Below are 18,530 nucleotides of genomic sequence, written 5' to 3'. Positions count from 1 at the left end.
TCATAGTCTCAGGATAAGAGGTCAGCCATTTAGGACTGAGATGAGGTGAAATTTCTTCACTAAGGGTTGTGAATCTTTGGAATTCTCTACCCCAGAGGGCTGTGGATGCTCAGTCATTGAGTATATTCAAGGCCGAGATCAATAGATTTTTAGACTGCAAAGGAATTCAATGATATGGGGATCAGGCGGGAAAATGGAGTTGAACTTGAAGATCAGCCATGGTCTTACTGAATGGCAGAGCAAGCTCAAGGGGTCTTATGGCCTACTCCTCCTTCTATTTTGTGTTCTTACAACCTGCCCTCTGGGCTTTCTGTGCAGGAAAATGTGAGGAACATAAAATAAAACCAAGAGCAAAGTACTACAGATACTCCAGTTCTGATGAAGGGTCACTGACTTGAAACATGTTTCTCTCTCCACAAATTCTGCCAGACCTGCATTTTCTGTAGTAATATTTAAAATTAAACCACTTTGTTTGGTCAGCAGTTTACTTGGGGTTTTTGCATCATTAAAAAAAAAAATTATTAGTACCAGAGATTCTGTTCCATATATTTAGCATAAAACATCAACTCACTGTGAACATCTATGCACTGAAATGAATGGTACAGTTCTAACCGAGGGTGTAGCAGCAGAGATCGATATATTCTCCCAAATGAAATTACACAATATTGCTTCAACATAGGCATCTTCGACAAGGCCCAAGGAACACTCCATTGGGATACTGAACAAAATAAAATTGATTCCCAGGGAATATCTGTAATTTCTGACTTTGTAAAACAAAGGCCACCATAAAAGAAACTTGGAATTATACTTTCACACATAGGCTCAAAAAAATGGGAAACAGTTAGGAACTCCAAATGAAGATCCCAGATTGGGACCAAGGGTCCACTAAACATAACTTTGAAAAAGTTCACATGAACTGACTCCATCAGATGATCCCTTAACAGACACAAGAACAAAGGGTTACTAAATGCCAAAATGGCTGCAACATGGACTCTAATTGAATAGTTTTAAGCCAACTCAAAACAGATGTTGGAGGTACTCTAATATAGGAGAAACTTTACAAAACCAAATCAAGGTTTAGCCAATTCTGCAGAATGCCACAGAACAAACACACATTCAGGTCCTGAGCTGACAGCTTTGCTCCCTTGCTTAAGGATCTAATGGGATTGCATCCAGCAGAGAGGCCGCAAGCAGGTCCCACCTGCTTGTTCATGCAGTTGACCACTGAATGCATTTGCACACTGCTTTTACTTGAATATGTGATTGAAAATATTCTGGGGTCAGTTTCACAGCTCCAAGCTCAAGGTATTGGATATTTAAGATTAACTGGGTGACCCATTCCCATGTTGGCAAGACACATCCAATCCCCAGGTTGCAACCATCATCACTGTTAGCTATGGGTTACTTAATCTTAACATGGATAAAACCTGGAACAATAACTGTTCCATTGACATGGGGATCTATCAAGTCCCTGAACTGATCTACTGGTAGAAAATCCTGCTGAAATGTTCAGAATAAAAAAATTCCACGTGATGTCAATATAGGACTGCTTGAGGTTGAACAAGAAGCCCACTTCTTTGGCTACCCACAGGACCTGGATACATTACAAGAAATCAGGAAAGGTCAGCACTGGCTATCACTACAGCATTATGATTAATTTGATGAAATCAGGAAAATAATAGAGAGCTCACCATACAGGACCCATTGTTAAAGGGGACTTTGTCCTTGTTTAGCAGCCTTCTTAAAATGGAACATCTCACCATACAGCACGTTTCAGCATATTTTTGGGCCGGTTTTATACTTTTGTTACTCACAATACTAAAGGCCAACAGCATAACTTGAGCACAGAAGCAAAAGGAGTGTGAGTAGCCACTTAGCCCCTCAAGCTTGCCCCGCCATTCAGAGAGATCGTGGCTGATCTGTGACCCAACTCCATATACACACCTATGCCCCACATCCCTTAATACCTCTGGCTAGCAAAATGCTAAAACTGAGATTGATAGATTTAACAACAGATCTGGCATCAATTGCTGTTTGCAGAAGAGTTCCAAACTGCTATCACTTTGTATGAAGAAGTGTTTTCTAATTTCACTCCTGAAAGGTCTGGTTCTAATAGTTTTGACTATGCCCCCTTAGTCCTAGACTCCATGATTAGCCGAAATTGGTTCTCCCAATCTACCCTACTTGTTTCCCTTAATATCTTGAAAACTTGACTATCACCCCTAAACCTTCTAAATTCCAGGGAATATGACCCTAGTTTGTTTAATGTCTTCTCATAACTCAACCCTTGGAGTCCAGCTATAATTATAGTAAGCCGACACTGCACACTTTCCAAGGCCAATATATCCTTCCTAAAATGTGGTGGCCAGACCTGCTCACCGTGCTCCAGGTGTGATCTAACCAGGGCATTGTATAACTAAAGCACGAATTTGACCTCCTTGTATCCTAGCCCTCTAGATATAAAGGCCAATATTCCATTGATTATTTTCTGAACCTATTCATGACATTTTAATGATCTACGTGTGCAAATGGGTTGCTAAGTTTCTTACAACTGTGACCAACACTTCAAAAGGTACTACATTGGCTGTAAAGTGCTTTGAGACATCATGAGGAATAAAAGGTGAAATACCAATGTACCTTTTATTTGATCTATGTACATAGATTAAAATATCATGGGCAGGTACAAAAGAAAAATCAAAAGGCTGATGGAATGCTGGCCTCTATATCTAGAGGATATTAGAAGGCATGCAACAGCTATGCAAAGCCCTGGTTAGATCACACCAGGAGTACTGTGTTAAGTTCTGGGCTCCACAACTTACAAAGAGGATTGTAGCGCAGATTTACTACAGTTCTGATGAAAAGTCATCAACTTGAAACCTCAATTCCGATTATCTCTCCACAGATGCGCCTGTTCAGTATTTCCAGGCATTCTCTGTTTTTATTTTGGATGTATGGCTATCTCATCATCTAAGCCATTAATAAATAGCGAATAGTTGAGCTCCCAACACAGATCTTGGTGGAACATCACTAGTTACATCCTACTCTCTCTGTCTCCTGCCGCTCAGCCAATTTCCAAACCAGGTCGACAACCAGCCCTCAATTCCATGAACTTCAACTTTAGCTAACAGCCTCTTATGAGGGACTTTATCAAATGCCTTCTGGAAGTCGATATAAATAACATTCATGGGCATTCCCCTGTCTACTACTTTAACTATCTCTTTGTCAGATACCCTTGCAAATCCATGCTGGCTCGCTCTGCTCAAGTTTTCAGAGTGTTCAGTCACTATCCTTAATTATAGACTCCAGTAATTTCCTGACAACAGATAACTGGTCCATAATTCCTTACTTTCCCTTGCTCACTTTTCTTAAATATTGAGTGACATGTGCAATTTTCCAATCTAATAGAATGGTTCCTGAATCAAAAGAGCTTTGGAAGATCATAAGCAGGACATCTGCAGTGTTCTCAACTACTTACTTTAAAGCCCTGGGATTGCCTCTAAATGCCGATCTTGAAAAAGGATTGTTGGTGTAGGAAATGACAAAAACACTACAAGGCTGCATTAGGAGGTGCTCTTCTGAGGTTGGAGGAAAGAGCAAGTTTTAGTCCACATCTATCAGTGCTGTACCTGGCCTGAGGATGACCACAGCCATGCTGGACACAATAAGAAAGTGGTCTATTTTCCAACAATAAACAGCATCCTCCAACTTGAAGAGTGTAAAGTATTGTCAGATGGTTTGCCTTGAGGGAAGAGAAATAGTTTACTGCTTCTGGATTAGATGTAGGATTTCCACTGCAAGTCCCTGTCACATTAGGAAATTGTCTGACATGAACAGACCATTTTCAGAGTAAACAAGGTTACCAAACAGGTTTATTCGCAGTCATTTATGGCAACAAGCAGCAACTGCAAGTTATTGAAATCAGTCTAAACACACAACAGCTTTGAACCAAATCTACTAGTTGAGTGTGCTCATATTTCTTTGCAACTGTTTATAGAATTTTACAGCACAGAAACAAGCCATTCAGCCCAACAATTCAATGCCCCTCCTGTACTTATCTAGCTTCCCCTTAAATGCATCTTTGCTAACTGCCTTACCACTCTGTGGTAATCAGTTCCATATTCTCACCACTCCGAATAAAAGATATGAGTAAGAGGCGTGCTCCCCAATCAAGTTATCTCAGCTATTTTCATGTTCTTCATCCAATCATCCCTCTGTCTTAAAATAGGATTCTGAAAATATTTACATAGCTACCTGGTTCCTGTTAACAAATGTTTGAGTTATTTTCAACTTCAATATAAAAGACAGACACATTTCTGAAGCTGAGTAACTACCATTTCCCCACTGGCTCACCCACCTTCACCTCCCTAATTCGTACTGGCTGTTTCCTTCTTGAAATTATGCAGGCACCTTACCTAAGCTACATTTTGCCATGCAGCTACATGAAAACCATAACCAACTGCAATATCAAGGTAGCTAATTCTTATACCCATAAACCCTTTGAGATACAACCTTGCCTTTTGAGAGGTCAAACTAAGACAAAAGGCACTTTAAGCAAAGAATAAACTGCAACCTCCACAACACAAAGACAAAGACAGGGCGTTGGGCATCGATGCTGTCCAACATGTCACATCTGTTTGCACAATACCAGACAGATGATGTCACAACTTGTGCTGGTGACATGTGTTAATTGTTTCTAGTAATTGTGTGTACTCTGTGAATATTGTGTTAGCCTTGCCACATGCATCTGTTCATAGTCAACACTATTGGCTAGATTAGCTCATCCTATTACAGTTCTTGCAGAGCCAAATGAAGAGAAGCCAATTTCCAGCAGGCAGTTGCAGATATCATTTTGTGGATTTTTCTTTTTTAAAAAGCCAGTTTTTAAGCAATGAAACACAGTATAGAGGAATCCCATGAACTGGGATATCGGGTGGAATTTTACCGCCTTAGTTTTTGTGGTACGTTGGGACCATTTTCAGGTCGGGAACTCAAATGTAAGAATAGCAGGCCTTCTGGATGCTCTTTCCTGAAGACGATCAATTAAGTGCCTCCAGGCTTCCCGACCAATTAGGGAGAGCAGGTGAGTTGGCCATTTTGTCAGAGGAATGATTTCTGCCTAAAGGAACTACAGCATCTTGCAGAAAAGCTCGCCAGCAGTTGGATTTTTTTAGGCTGCATCACCCACAGGAATGGGGAGGAGCCCTGGAACGGATGGCCCCGGGTCTCCCACTCTTACCTGGAGGTTCAGCTGAGGGAGGTGAGGGGCTGCATCGAGGTAAGCTCTCGCAAGAACTGGAGGAAGAGGACAGCCTCTCCAACCAAGCAGGAATGGATGGAAGTGGCCGAGGAAATGAGCAGCATCAGCATGTCCGCTCCAACGTGAAGACTGCTCACAGCCAATGCTGGGCACATGAAATAAGAAAGTGGTCCATTTTCCAACACCAACATCTTCCAACTTGAAGAAAGCAAAGTATTGAGATGGTTTGCCTTGATGGAGGAGGAATAGTTTAGTGCTTCTGAATTAGATGCAGGATTTCCACTGCACGTCCCTGGATACAAAGAGGATATAGAAAATCAGGAGGGCATGATAGGTGAGTGGTATAACACTTTCAGGTACCAAGCCCATGCTCTGATTTGCAGAGAATTCTCACAGCAAACATCAGATGAACACACCTTGCAGCTGCGCTCATTCCTCTCCCTGCAGGCACCTCACATCCCTATCTGAGTAGCCAACACTCATGGTCACCCTCAGCCTATTGCCTTCTCACACCCATGCCTTTACAAATGGTCACCTCTGCTCCTGAGCACACGTGCCATTACAACCACTCACACTTCCCTGCTTTCCCTCCTTGTAGGAGAACAAAACACACAACCTGACGGAAGACACAGATGCATGATTGGGGGAAGGCAGGGGGTGGGCCTCCAGTGACAGGCACCTTAGCAGTCACAGGCAATGCGTGCCCACCTGGTCACTGGAAAGACAATTTATCACCATGAAGATGCAGTTGCCAGCTGCGACCTGCTGCAAGAGCCTGAGGCACTGGAGCTCACACATGTCGAGATAGCTGGCCCTCTGCATGCAGACCCTCTATTGGGGGCCTCCTTCCAGCTGTATCCCGGTGACCATTCCCTCTTCCCTGTGGAGGGGCATGTGGCTGAGACTACAGCTAGTGCTGCTACTGGTACTGCTCCTGCTGCAGCTGAAGCATGTAGCAGTGGCAATCTCTGCCCTAGACCTTCAGCAGAGGTGGAAACATAGCATATGACTGCTCCCTGTTGAGCATGAGGGAATCCATGCACAAAATCCCTCTTAATTGCTTGCCTGACCACTTTAATTGCCTTCGCACCTCAACCACGGGTGTTCCCCACTTGACTCCCAACCCACCCCTGGGAAAGACAGAAAGGGGCACGAACACATTGGGATACCAGTCCAATGACATTTTTTTGCCATTTTTATGGCTCGCCTGCCTCTACCACCTGGTAAAACTCCCTCCATTACCTCCACATGTCCATTTCTTAGACTATTTGCGAATCACATTGTTGTACCGTATATTTCCCCCAGAATTTTTTTTTTTAAAAAGCACATGGACTAGCATCTATAGCACAATGCCCAAATAAGCACATTTGTTCATGTAATATAGCATATCCTGGCAACTTTTTTCATTATTCATGTGGATATGGGAATTTATAATAGAAGCTACCTATACATACTGCAGCACAACCTCTGGCAGAAGTATGCAATTGGAATGTGACAACTTTACATAGTTTTCATAATAAACATAGACTTAAATTATGGAAATTAAAAAGAGAGAATGTACATCTTTTGGGGCATTATGTCTGCGCACCCTGGTTCAATTATAACTTTCTTCTAACCCAATGAACCTGAAAACGACACTTCATCTGACAACATGCACGCAACGCCATGGTGATCAACTTGTCAATACATTTAATAAATTCTACCTCCGTATATTTAAAGTAATTCACTTATCATCCGACACTGATCGACTCTCAAGACAGGAGGTTTGATTAATCTCTTGCAAGGATGGACTTTACTGTATACAGGTGGTGTTCAAAATATTACAATGTTAATATTAGCAAAGAGACCGTTGGCATATCAACAGCATGAGGGGTAGTAACAGGAGCAAAACCTTGATTAAAAACAATTCTTTTTCTATGGATATTACAGGAATCAAGATGATTTCAATTGAGGAGGAATCTAATTCTGGTCAGGTTTACATTTCAGTCGTCAGGAGAGTGAGAAATAAAGAGAGGGAGCAATTACTACTCTACTGTAAGCAGATTAGAAATGAAAACCAGAATTCAGGCGAGGGGTTTTACCTTGGGATTCCTCCTCCTATTCCCCACCCGCCCCCCCTCCCCACCCCCATTCAGTTTTTGGACTTGTCAATTCTTTGATGACGATCAAAATCCCAGTCAATCTCTTGTTCTCAGATGACTGTCAGGATGGTGCCAACACATTGCATCATGGAGCAATGGGATATTTGTCTGTGCCTCCACTTCCCTACACAGTGAGATGTCAACCATGCCACTGCATGCAAAAGCCAAGTAGATGCCAGGCATTATCCCACAAGTGGGGGAGAAAAACATAACCAATAGTCTTAATGAAGCCCTTTTGTTTTGTCTTTGGATGATGTTGTGGCCTTGTTTCCCAATCACAATCTTTGGCTAGACAGCAAGAGAAGGAGCAACATAAACCCCAGATTTGTTGGTATCCCATGCCATTAATGGAGATGGAGACACACAAATCTATAGAAGGCCACAGGCAAAGAGGAAATTGGCTTTCAGTGGTCTTGAGGTCATATTATGAGCACTCACCAGCCCCTGGCAATGTCCTAAATACTTGTTCTTGGCTTTGGCAATACATTATTGCAATGTAAAAGGAGGAATCTCACAACCTGTCTCCCATCTGTCTCATAATTAAGCTATTTTAGCCCAGCCTATTATATGAAAAATGTTTTTAAAACTTCCTGAGGCAGCATGCATACATACATATGTGTATGTTTCATTGAATTTTTAAAAAATGGCTTACTTAGATTTAGCAAAGTTCAGAAGCACGTAAAGCTCCTTCTACTCTGTTCCAATTTCAGAATGCCTTCTACTGCACCAATGTGACAATCCCATTTCCCATAGCAGCCATATTTGTGGCCATGGCAACCATATAGGGCCAATTTGTATTGAACTATAGACAGCTTTTTGTGCAGTCGCATCTATTGGGAACAAGACCCAGACTGCATCAAATTTCTTTCACAGTACAGATTAAAGCTTATGCTTCAGAAACAAAAGAGCTGCAACGTCAATACAACACATTACCTAGTCCCATATTTAAGTCACAGACAAATAGTAGAGAAGTTGTATGAAGTATGTCATGATGGCCATCAGAGTAGTGAAACTGTTGGTAGCCCACAGCACTGAGATCTCCCAGTGGTCTGGCTCAATTACAGGCACTGGGGAAGGAAATACAAGAATGAATTACCCCAGTCCTCTGAATGGTCCAGTAACAGAATAGCACTTTCAGAGATCTGAGAATGAATTGCTGACATACACCTTCAGTCAAGAATAGAGTCACTGGAAGCAGCAAACGATCCAAATGCCATCAGTTGAGGATAGTGACAAACAAGCTGGAACCTGCTCCCATGTATTTCCTGGGGTATCCTTCTCACACAATGCAATTTATCCAAATGATCTCTGGTGTCCCCAGTCTATCTAACTGAAATGATGTCAACATGCACACAACCTAGTCTTCTTCTTTGGCCTCCTTATCTCGAGAGACAATGGGTAAGTGCCTGGAGGTGGTCAGTGGTGTGTGGAGCAGCGCCTGGAGTGGCTATAAAAAGGCCAATTCTAGAGTGACAGGCTCTTCCACAGGTGCTGCAGAAAAATTAGTTTGTCGGGGCTGTTACACAGTTGGTTCTCCCCTTGCGCTTTTGTCTTTTTTCCTGCCAACTACTAAGTCTCTTCGACTCGCCACACTTTAGCCCCGTCTTTATGGCTGCCCGCCAGCTCTGGCGAACGCTGGCAACTGACTCCCACGACTTGTGATCAATGTCACAGGACTTCATGTCGCGTTTGCAGACGTCTTTAAAGCGGAGACATGGACAGCAGGTGGGTCTGATACCAGTGGCGAGCTCGCTGTACAATGTGCCTTTGGGGATGCTGCCATCTTCCATGCAGCTCACATGGCCAAGCCATCTCAAGCGCCGCTGACTCAGTAGTGTGTATAAGCTGGGGATGTTGGCCGCTTCGAGGACTTCTGTGTTGGAGATACGGTCCTGCCACCTGATGCCAAGTATTTTCCGAAGGCAGCAAAGGTGGAATGAATTGAGATGTCGCTCTTGGCTGACATACGTTGTCCAGGCCTCGCTGCCATAGAGCAAGGTACTGAGGACACAGGATTGATACACTCGGACTTTTGTGTTCCGTGTCAGTGCGCCATTTTCCCACACTCTCTTGGCAAGTCTGGACATAGCAGTGGAAGCCTTTCCCATGCGCTTGTTGATTTCTGCATCTAGGTTACTGGTTATAGTTGAGCCTAGGTAGGTGAACTCTTGAACCACTTCAAGAGCGTGGTCGCCAATATTGATGGATGGAGCATTTCTGACATCCTGCCCCATGATGTTCGTTGTCGAGGCTGATGGTTAGGCCAAATTCATTGCAGGCAGCCGCAAACCTGTCGATGAGACTCTGCAGGCAGTCTTCAGTATGAGATGTTAAAGCAGCATCGTCTGCAAAGAGGAGTTCCCTGAGGAGGACTTTCCGTACTTTGGACTTCGCTCTTAAGACGGGCAAGGTTGAACAACCTGCCCCCTGATCTTGTGTGGAGGAAAATTCCTTCTTCAGAAGACTTGAACGCATGTGAAAGCAGCAGGGAGAAGAAAATCCCAAAAAGTGTGGGTGCGAGAACACAGCCCTGTTTCTCGCCACTCAGGATAGGAAAGGGGTCTGATGAGGTGCCGCCATGTTGAATCGTGCCTTTCATATTGTCATGGAATGAGGTGATGATACTTAGTAGCTTTGGTGGACATCCAATCTTTTCTAGTAGTCTAGTAGTTCTAGTAGTCACAACCTAGTACTTTTATTGTTTTACAGACATCAATCAAATCAACTGAAACTATGAGCAAGATTTTCCTGCAGGCTTCAGGACCCTGCCGTCAGACTCAAATGGGGATCAGAAGCTCGTACTGTTTGGGAAACAAACAAACAAACAAACAAAGTCATTCTCCTGTGATTTTCCCCAAATTGGCCAATTAGCGACCAGAGGGCAGACTCAGTGTCCAATTAAGGACAGCAGATGGGTTGGCAAGATGGGGAGAGCAGTGGCAAATGGAATTTAATCCTGAGAAGTGTGAGGTGATGCATTTTGGGCTAACTAATAAGGCAAGGGAATATACAATGGATGGTAGGACCCTAGGAAGTACAGAGGGTCAGAGGGACTTTGGTGTACCTGTCCACAGATCATTGAAGGCAGGTAGATAAGGTGGTTAAGAAGGCATATGAGATACTTGCCTTTATTAGCCAAGGCACAGAATATAAGAGCAGGGAGGTTATGATGGAGCTGTATAAAACACTAGTTAGGCCACAGCTGGCGTACTGTGTACAGTTCTGGGCACCACACTATAGGAAGGATGTGACTGCACTGGAGAGGGTGCAGAGAAGATTCACCAGGATGTTGCCTGGGCTGCAGCATTTCAGCTATGAAGAGAGAGACTGGAGAGGCTAGGGTTGTTTTCCTCAGAGCAGAGAACGGTGAGGGGAGACCTGATTGAGGTATACAAAATTATGAGGGGCAGTGATAGGATAGGAAGAAACTTATTCCCTTAGCGGAGGTGACAATAGCCAGGGGGTATAGATTTAAGGCAAGGGGCAGAAGGTTTAGAGGGGATTTGAGGAAAACATTTTTCACCCAGAGGATGGTTGGAATCTGGAACATACTGCCTGAAGGGGTGGTAGAGGCAGGAACCCTCACAACATTTAAGTAGTATTTAGATGAGCACTTGAAACACCATAGCATACAAGGCTACAGGCCAAGTGCTGGAAAATGGGATTAGAATAGATAGGCTTGATGGCTGGCGCAGAGATGGTGGGCCGAAGGGCCTGTCTCTGTGCTGTATAACTTTGTGACTATGACTGTATGAGATGGGCTCTCTAAATTGGAGAGCCAATAGGACGCCCTCCAGCTTGAAAGCAACAGCAGAACGTTATTCGTGGTAAGTTAGGAAGAGGGTGCCCCAAAATGAAGGCACTCTCTCTCCAACTTTTTTCAAATTTAAAATAAAAAAGGCCTTTGCAGCCAGGCCACCACCGTGCTGCAGAACCCAGGCAGGGTGTTGGGGGGTGGTGGTGGAAAAATGCCTTTAAGCCCTGCCTGGAGCAACAGCCCTCCAGTCTGCTGCCAAGAGACTGCCCCCAGGGACCTGGAGGCCAACTGAGAAATTCCAGATGGCCCCCGGGAATTGACCTTAAGTGGCCATTAACAGACTCAATTGGTTACCCACCACTTGCAGGAGCCATCCACCACCATTCCCCTCCCCCCAACCTCGCCTCCAACAAAATGGCCCGGAGACAGAATGGAGCCAGGGAACCAGCCAGCGTAGTGAAATTCCACACCTGCCCACAGCAGAGGCTAAAAATCAAGCCCTATGTTTCTCGAACGTATAAACACAACTCTTCAAGCCTATCTGGGTAGCTCAGATTTTTTAAACTGGGAATTATTCATGTAGACCTCTTCTGACCCTTCTTCAAAGCCTTATTGCCCATCATGTGAGGGGAACTAAAACTGTGTACAATATTCTAAATATAGTATAAAATGGCATTCTTCCTTATTATAATGGATAGCCCTGTGAATGCAGCCTGTTTTCTTCAGCTATAGTTTTGCAGACTTGGTTGCGATATAATTTACGATTTACAATTATAAACCATGATAGCAAGATATTTTTCTTTCACCACAGGCTTCATCTCTGTTCATTGTAAGGGGTTAGCAGGCTTCGCAATGATCCTTCCCACACTACTGTTCTCAAAGTTAAATGCCATTTACGAATAGCAGGCCCATTCGTCAACACACCAAGATCTGCTTAGCGCTGTTCCATTTCCTTCCCAATACCAACACAAACCCTTGTATCACTTGCAAAGTTGCAGATCATTCCCCCAATTCCTTCATCTTGGTCGTTAATGTAGATAGTAAAGAAGAAAGGTCCAATCTGACAAGAGATCAACAATCTGGAACACTGACTGTTTCTCTGTCCACTGAAACTGCCTGAATTGCTGAGTATTTCCAGCATTTTCTTTTTATTTCAGATTTCCGGCATCTACAGTATTTTGCTTTTGTTTCCCTTGCACCAATCCCTGTGGGACATCACTCGTATCCAGTCTCTAAGCAAATCCACAGCCATTAATAACTTGCTATAAATGGACAGTCAATTTTGACTCACTGTAGCCACTTCCCACTAATTCCACAGGATTCTTCATGCATCTCTCCATGTATGCATATGCTTCAGAAAAGTATGTGATGACCCAAGGAGCGTGATTAAGATGGGGACGACAAACAGAAAAAAAAGCGCCTGGGCAACTAGTCAGAGAAAAACAGGAACATTCAGGGCAATACAGGATAGAGAGGATTAAGATAGCTGTGCCTACAGTTGGAACAAAATCACTCAAGCCGTGACCTGTCCTGATGACAAGCTCATCCAGTTTATATTACTGGTCTTACAATTCAACTACTAAAAACATGAGAGGTTGGATAATGCACTGGATTAGGTACTGGCCTAAATAAGCCATGTATCCCAACAGATGGTAACAAAGGCCTTGGAGTGGACTTTCTGTCAATGAACATCTCTGTCCTATACACTAGTGCAATGGATATCACCAAGTATCAGTTCCTCCTGTCCATGGAGAGGGTCATTGCTGTCAGTTCCTCGAAACGAGGATGACCTCTGCCAGGGTTAACGATGCGTGTCCTCAAGTGACTCAGCAGACCAATCCTGGAACAATAGGTCTTTGCGCAGAGAGGACAAGTGTTGTCCTGGGGGAGTGGCATTCTCAATCTAGGGTTCTGCTCTCTCTCCTTTTGCTTTCGACCTTTCTTCCCAGTGGAGTTTAAGGGGTCAGTTTCCGACTGTGTTGTGGCTTGTTGGATGAAGCATTGCCATACGGCACGGTTAGTGGCAAGTTCCTCCCACACACCGATGTCAATTTGTCCTCTTTTCAAATGAGACCTTTAGAGGGTCCTTAAAACGTTTTCTCTGTCCTCCTCACCATCCGCAAGTTGTGAAAAGAGGATCTGCTTCAGAAGCCGATTATTTGGCATGCGGATGCAACGTCCAGACCAGCGGAGCTAATTTCACATGATCATGGTCGCTATACTGGAGGAATTGGCTTCAGTGAGGATGCTCAATTTTATTTGCCTGTCTTCCCACTTGTCTTCAAGTATCCTGTGGAGACACTGCTAGTGGAAATTCTCCAGCAACCGGAGGTGCCTTTGACAGGTGACCCAAGTCTCACTCACTTCCATATAGGAGAGTGGTGACAACAGCATTGTAGACTAAAGCCATTGTTCACTTGTGGAGATTTGTGTCGAAGACACAGTTAAGCAATTTTTGGAAGGCTGTGCTGGCACAGCCAATTCTGTGCTGGATCTCCAGTTCAATGGTGACCTTTTGAGAAAAGGAGCTGCCAAGATGTGGAAACTGTTCAACAATTCTAAAGTCTCTCCATCAATAACAATAGCTGGAGATGTAGGGCGCTTGTCGGGGGGGGGGGGGGGGGTGTTTGTGGAGGATTTTGGTCTTGCTGATGTTGAATGAGACTAACCCTTTTGTATGTTCAGCTGAAGAGATTGAAAGTTTTTTGAATGTCCCTGCAGTGCAGGCCATAATTGCACAGTCGTCGGCATTTTGTAAGTCTTGAACGTGCTGGAGAGTCACTTTAGTCTGGGATTTCAGCCTGTTGAGGTTGAAAAGCTTCCGTCAAGTCAAAACTCAATCATGACCCTTTGTGCAGGTTGGTCACGAATGAGTTCCATGATCAGGCTGAGGTAAATATTGAAGAGAATTGGCGCAATCACACAGCCTTGCTTGGCGTCCATTTGGATAAGAAAGGGCTCAGTCTCCAATCCATTGCAAAGGGGTTGCTGTCATACCATAATGCAAGAATCACTCTCACTAAAGTTATTATAGGAATAGAAATTTTGCCTTTACAATGATTAGATTAGAGATACAGCACTGAAACAGGCCCTTTGGCCCACCGAGACTGTGCCGAACATCAACCACCCATTTATACTAATCCTACACTAATCCCATATTCCTACCAAACATCCCCACCTGTCCCTATATTTCCCTACCACCTACCTACACTAGTGACAATTTATAATGGCCAATTTACCTATCAACCTGCAAGTCTTTTGGCTTGTGGGAGGAAACCGGAGCACCCGGAGAAAACCCACGCAGACACAGGGAGAACTTGCAAACTCCACACAGGCAGTACCCGGAATCGAACCCGGGTCCCTGGAGCTGTGAGGCTGCGGTGCTAACCACTGCGCCACCCTAATGAAACCTGTCTTAATACACAAGAGAAGCCATCAAATGTTGAGCCACATTCAGTAACTGAACCAGAAAATAGAGCTAAATTACAGCTCTACAGTCTCCCCTTGATGCATGAACTGCAGGAAGTCAACAAGAATAAAGAATTGAAAAATAACAAAACAAACAGCCAGACCTACTTAACCCTTACACTGACACTTGATACAATGAGGTTTCAGCTAAATGCCTCTGGGATAGCACTGATCTTTATTTGGGCTTCAACTGCAATCTCATGTTTTGCTGTATATTCAGGCAGACTGAAATACACTCCAGCACTAAGACACCCAAGAAAGATATCTATATTCACATTAAAAACTGCAAGAGTTTTGCCTTCAGAATTTATCGTTTTGAAAATGAAGCAGCAATCATTAACAGAATGAAGAATGACTAGGACCTATTTCTCCTGTATCCCTCCCTCCCCAGTCAAACTGTTAATGAAATGTTTGAATACTGCCTAGTGGCCTTAAGGAATTAACCAAAAGGAGTTACTGACCCAACTGTGTGAAGAAGTTGGGTCATCAGTGGATATCAGTTCAGTTTATCTCCAAGTACTGAGGGAGTAGTTCACTGTTCAGATGCCATCTTTCGGATGAGACATTAAACCAAGGACCCAACTGGCCTCTCACATGGACATAAAACACTCCATGGCAAAATTCGATCAGGCATGTTCGCCCCGGTGTCCTGGCCAATATCGGAGTTACAGTAGCCAAGTTCTAACAAGCAATCCCCATTGAGGTAAAATGCTTACTGGTGAATAGAGAGGATGTGCACCATGTCTCAGCACGATTCAAACTATAGAAAAGTAGTGGAACTAGAGAAAGACAGTGCATTCCACCAACCTCAATTGTAACAGAATAGCAATGTGAGCTGCATTTATTTTCGAAAAGTAAAAATTTAACACATCAACTTAAATAAATTTTCCTTTACTTTGTTCAGGTTCCTAATTCCAGACCTTCTTCCTATGTCCATAAGCTCTTTTTCCATCCAAAGGGTGCAGGCACAAATCATCTCCCAGGGGCCACTGAGTCGGAGTTTGGTTTTGTCATAGAGCTGCTGTACTCCCCTTGATGAATGGTTAAACAAGCAAGTGCCTTGTCCACCACAAAAACACAAGGGTCAAGGAGAAGAAAAGCTTATTTGTCCCAAGCTCATCCTAACTCAGCTACATTTTGAAGGTCCCTAATATTTGTTGCCTCTGTTATTGTGCTTGGGAGTCTGCTTCCAACATTTATCAGTCTTTTAGTAAAGGCATCCTTCATAATAATCAGTATAAAACTATTTCTCAGTAGTTTACTTTTACATTCCCTTGTCCTGCTTTAATGGCTTAATTGGAAGCATTCCTCCACTCCCCACTTCCACCTGAAAGCACATCTGAGGTTGGGAACTGGACATGCTCGGAATTTTGGCTATAAACCAACACCCTATCTTGCACTACCTGACCTCAGCATTCTCACTTCTACCACCAGTAACTCGCACTCCTGTTTTGTCTACAATACCCAGGAAATGCCATGGTCTCCTGATATTTATCTTACAAGGGCAGAATCCATAGTAAAGGAAAGATAACCACACGTTTGGTTCATTTCTAGCTGTTGGACTGCCCCGATCGCTGTGGAGACTCCACACATATACGGCTGACCTGTTGCCAGAAATAATGGTGGCTGTCAGCACTGACACTGCTGCTCCAAATCTCCTGCCTGCCAGGGAAAAATAGATCAAAGCATCTCTGTTGACAACAGCATCATCCCAATATATTACAGTTCTACCAGTGAAGTGAGGACTCCACCTGCTTTGCTCAAGTCCTTAGTTCGGTGATCCATAACCACAGCAACACTTCAACAGCAGATCAATGACCCCCACTCTCGCCCAGCCACACACTCATCTGCCAATTCTTTGTATTTTCGCGTCTTTATGTCAGTTACTCAGTAACCACAAGAGCCTAGCCAGTGGCAATATCATACTTTAAGGATCTTCAAATTGTCTTGGGCTGCAAATAAGAAAAAAATCATTATTTCAAATAAGCATGTTGCATTACAGCACACTTCTGTCTGGAATGGAGGCTGTAATCAATCAAAAAGCAGAACACAGAACGAGATGTAGTCTTCTTTACAATATAAAATCTGCAACCATGTTTGTAGAAGCTAAATATTCACATCTTTGAGTCAGCTGCTCCTCTCCATTCCCAGGGAAGCATCAAGTGACCGGCTGCTGTTGCGGAGCCGCACTCCATTGATTTGAACTAGCATCTCTGCTACCACGCACACCAACACAAAAAAGGTATCAGCTGTTCAGAAGATATCTAATGTACACTAGAATTGAATCATGACAAAGATTTTTCGAAGTTTGCTGCCTGAACATTGTGGGATAACAGTGATCCTCTTCTCCGACAGAGTATTGGTTCATAGGAACATTTGGAAAATAGAACATGTGATGACAACTTGTGCATCCAACAGGCCAAAGCTTTGGTCTTTGTTCATGTAGACACTGCTGAGAAGCAGGATTTGTGTCTCTCACCCTTTAGCTCTGTGCAGCCCATGACTTGGGTTGCCAACCCTCCAGCACTGTCCTGGAGTTTATGTCCAATTCTGGACACTTTACGTAGGATGTGAAGGCTTTAAAGAAGGTGCAGAAAAGATTTGAGAATGGTTCCCGGGATCGGGGACTTCTGTTACATGGACAGATTGGAGACGCTGGGATTGCTTTCCTGAGAGAAGACGAGAGAAGAATAGAGATGTTCAAAATCATGGAGGAGTCTAGACAGTAGTTAGAGAGAAACTGTTCCCATTGGTGGAAGGGTTGAGAACCAGGGGACACCGATATAAGGTGAATGACAAAAGAACCAATGGAGACATGAGGAGAAACTTTATGCAGCCTGTGATTAGGATCTGGAATGCACTGCATGAGATTGAATCTGCCTTCAGCACGATCAAAAGGGAATTGGATAAGCAGCTGAAGAGGAAAAAAAAATTCAGAACTACAGGGAAAGAGCTAGGGAGTGAGACTAACTGCTATGTTCTTAGAGAGTCAGCACAGACACAAAAGGCCTAATGGCCTCCTTCTGTGCTGTAGCTGTTCTACGATTCTATTTTATGCTGCAAGCAACCTGGGAGAATAACGATAGAGGCATTAAAGGGTGTTTTTCTTTAATTTTCTATGAACTCTTATCTATTAGTTATAAAAATATTGGAGATGGGGAAAAAGGCCGTTTAACTGACCGTCTCAAACAGGTAATAAAAAGGGTCATACAAAAGCAAAATACTACGGATACTGGAAATCAGAAATAAAAACAGACAATGCTGGGAATACGCAGCAGGTTTGGCAGCACCTGTGGTGAGAGGGAAACACAGTTTAACGCTCTGACAAAAGGTCAACCTGAAACGTTAACTCTGTTTCTCTCTTCACAGATGCTGCCAGACTGCTGAGTATTTCCAGCATTTTCTGTTTTTATTTTAGATATTAAAGGGCCGGTTCTCTTTCCGATCAGAAGGCAGTGCACTGCAAGGATAGACATGTTGAGCAACCAATAGCAGGAGTGTAGGGGTGGGTGCTTGGAGATCATGTGATGAAGCATCCTGGAATAAGACCAACCAGAGTTGGCAACCCGACTCATGACATGCATGAACAAAACTTCTCTTGCGATCCTACAATTAGCCAGCATGATTCAAAGACCTCAGGAGTTGTGACATTTGCAAATCAAACCTGAAATTATTTATGATGCAGATTCTCCCGTGAAGTGAAAGGTTCTGAGAAAAGTTTAAAATTCTCCTCTGGTGCATCTGTGGAAATTCAAAACGACATGCTGGTCAACTTAACCAGTCACTCAGTAGAGCCTCTAACATGACTAACACTAAAACTATAACAACTTGCATTTAAACGGCACCTTTAATTTAACCAAATATCCCAAGGGGCTCTATCAGGAAATGGGCGCTGAGCCAGGAAGGG

General features: G+C 43.6%; 1 protein-coding gene across 7 annotated transcripts in view; it reads right to left on the bottom strand.

Annotated features, from left to right (window-relative positions):
* The window catches only part of pknox2 (pbx/knotted 1 homeobox 2), a 435,336-nt gene that overhangs the window by 324,580 nt on the left and 92,226 nt on the right, over positions 1-18,530 (bottom strand). The window contains exon 1 of one of the 7 annotated variants that reach the window (XM_068053844.1): positions 18,288-18,307. The exons of the other annotated variants lie outside the window; for them this stretch is intronic. The gene's annotated coding sequence lies outside the window, so the exon portion shown is untranslated. Of the gene's footprint in view, positions 1-18,287; positions 18,308-18,530 lie in introns of those variants that run through there. 7 annotated transcript variants of the gene reach the window in all.

This window comes from Heterodontus francisci, chromosome 22, assembly GCF_036365525.1.
Source record: "Heterodontus francisci isolate sHetFra1 chromosome 22, sHetFra1.hap1, whole genome shotgun sequence".
Classification (NCBI taxonomy): Eukaryota; Metazoa; Chordata; class Chondrichthyes; order Heterodontiformes; family Heterodontidae; genus Heterodontus; species Heterodontus francisci.
The sequence above is the reverse complement of the archived record's forward strand: the minus strand, read 5'-3'. Positions and strand labels throughout refer to the sequence as shown.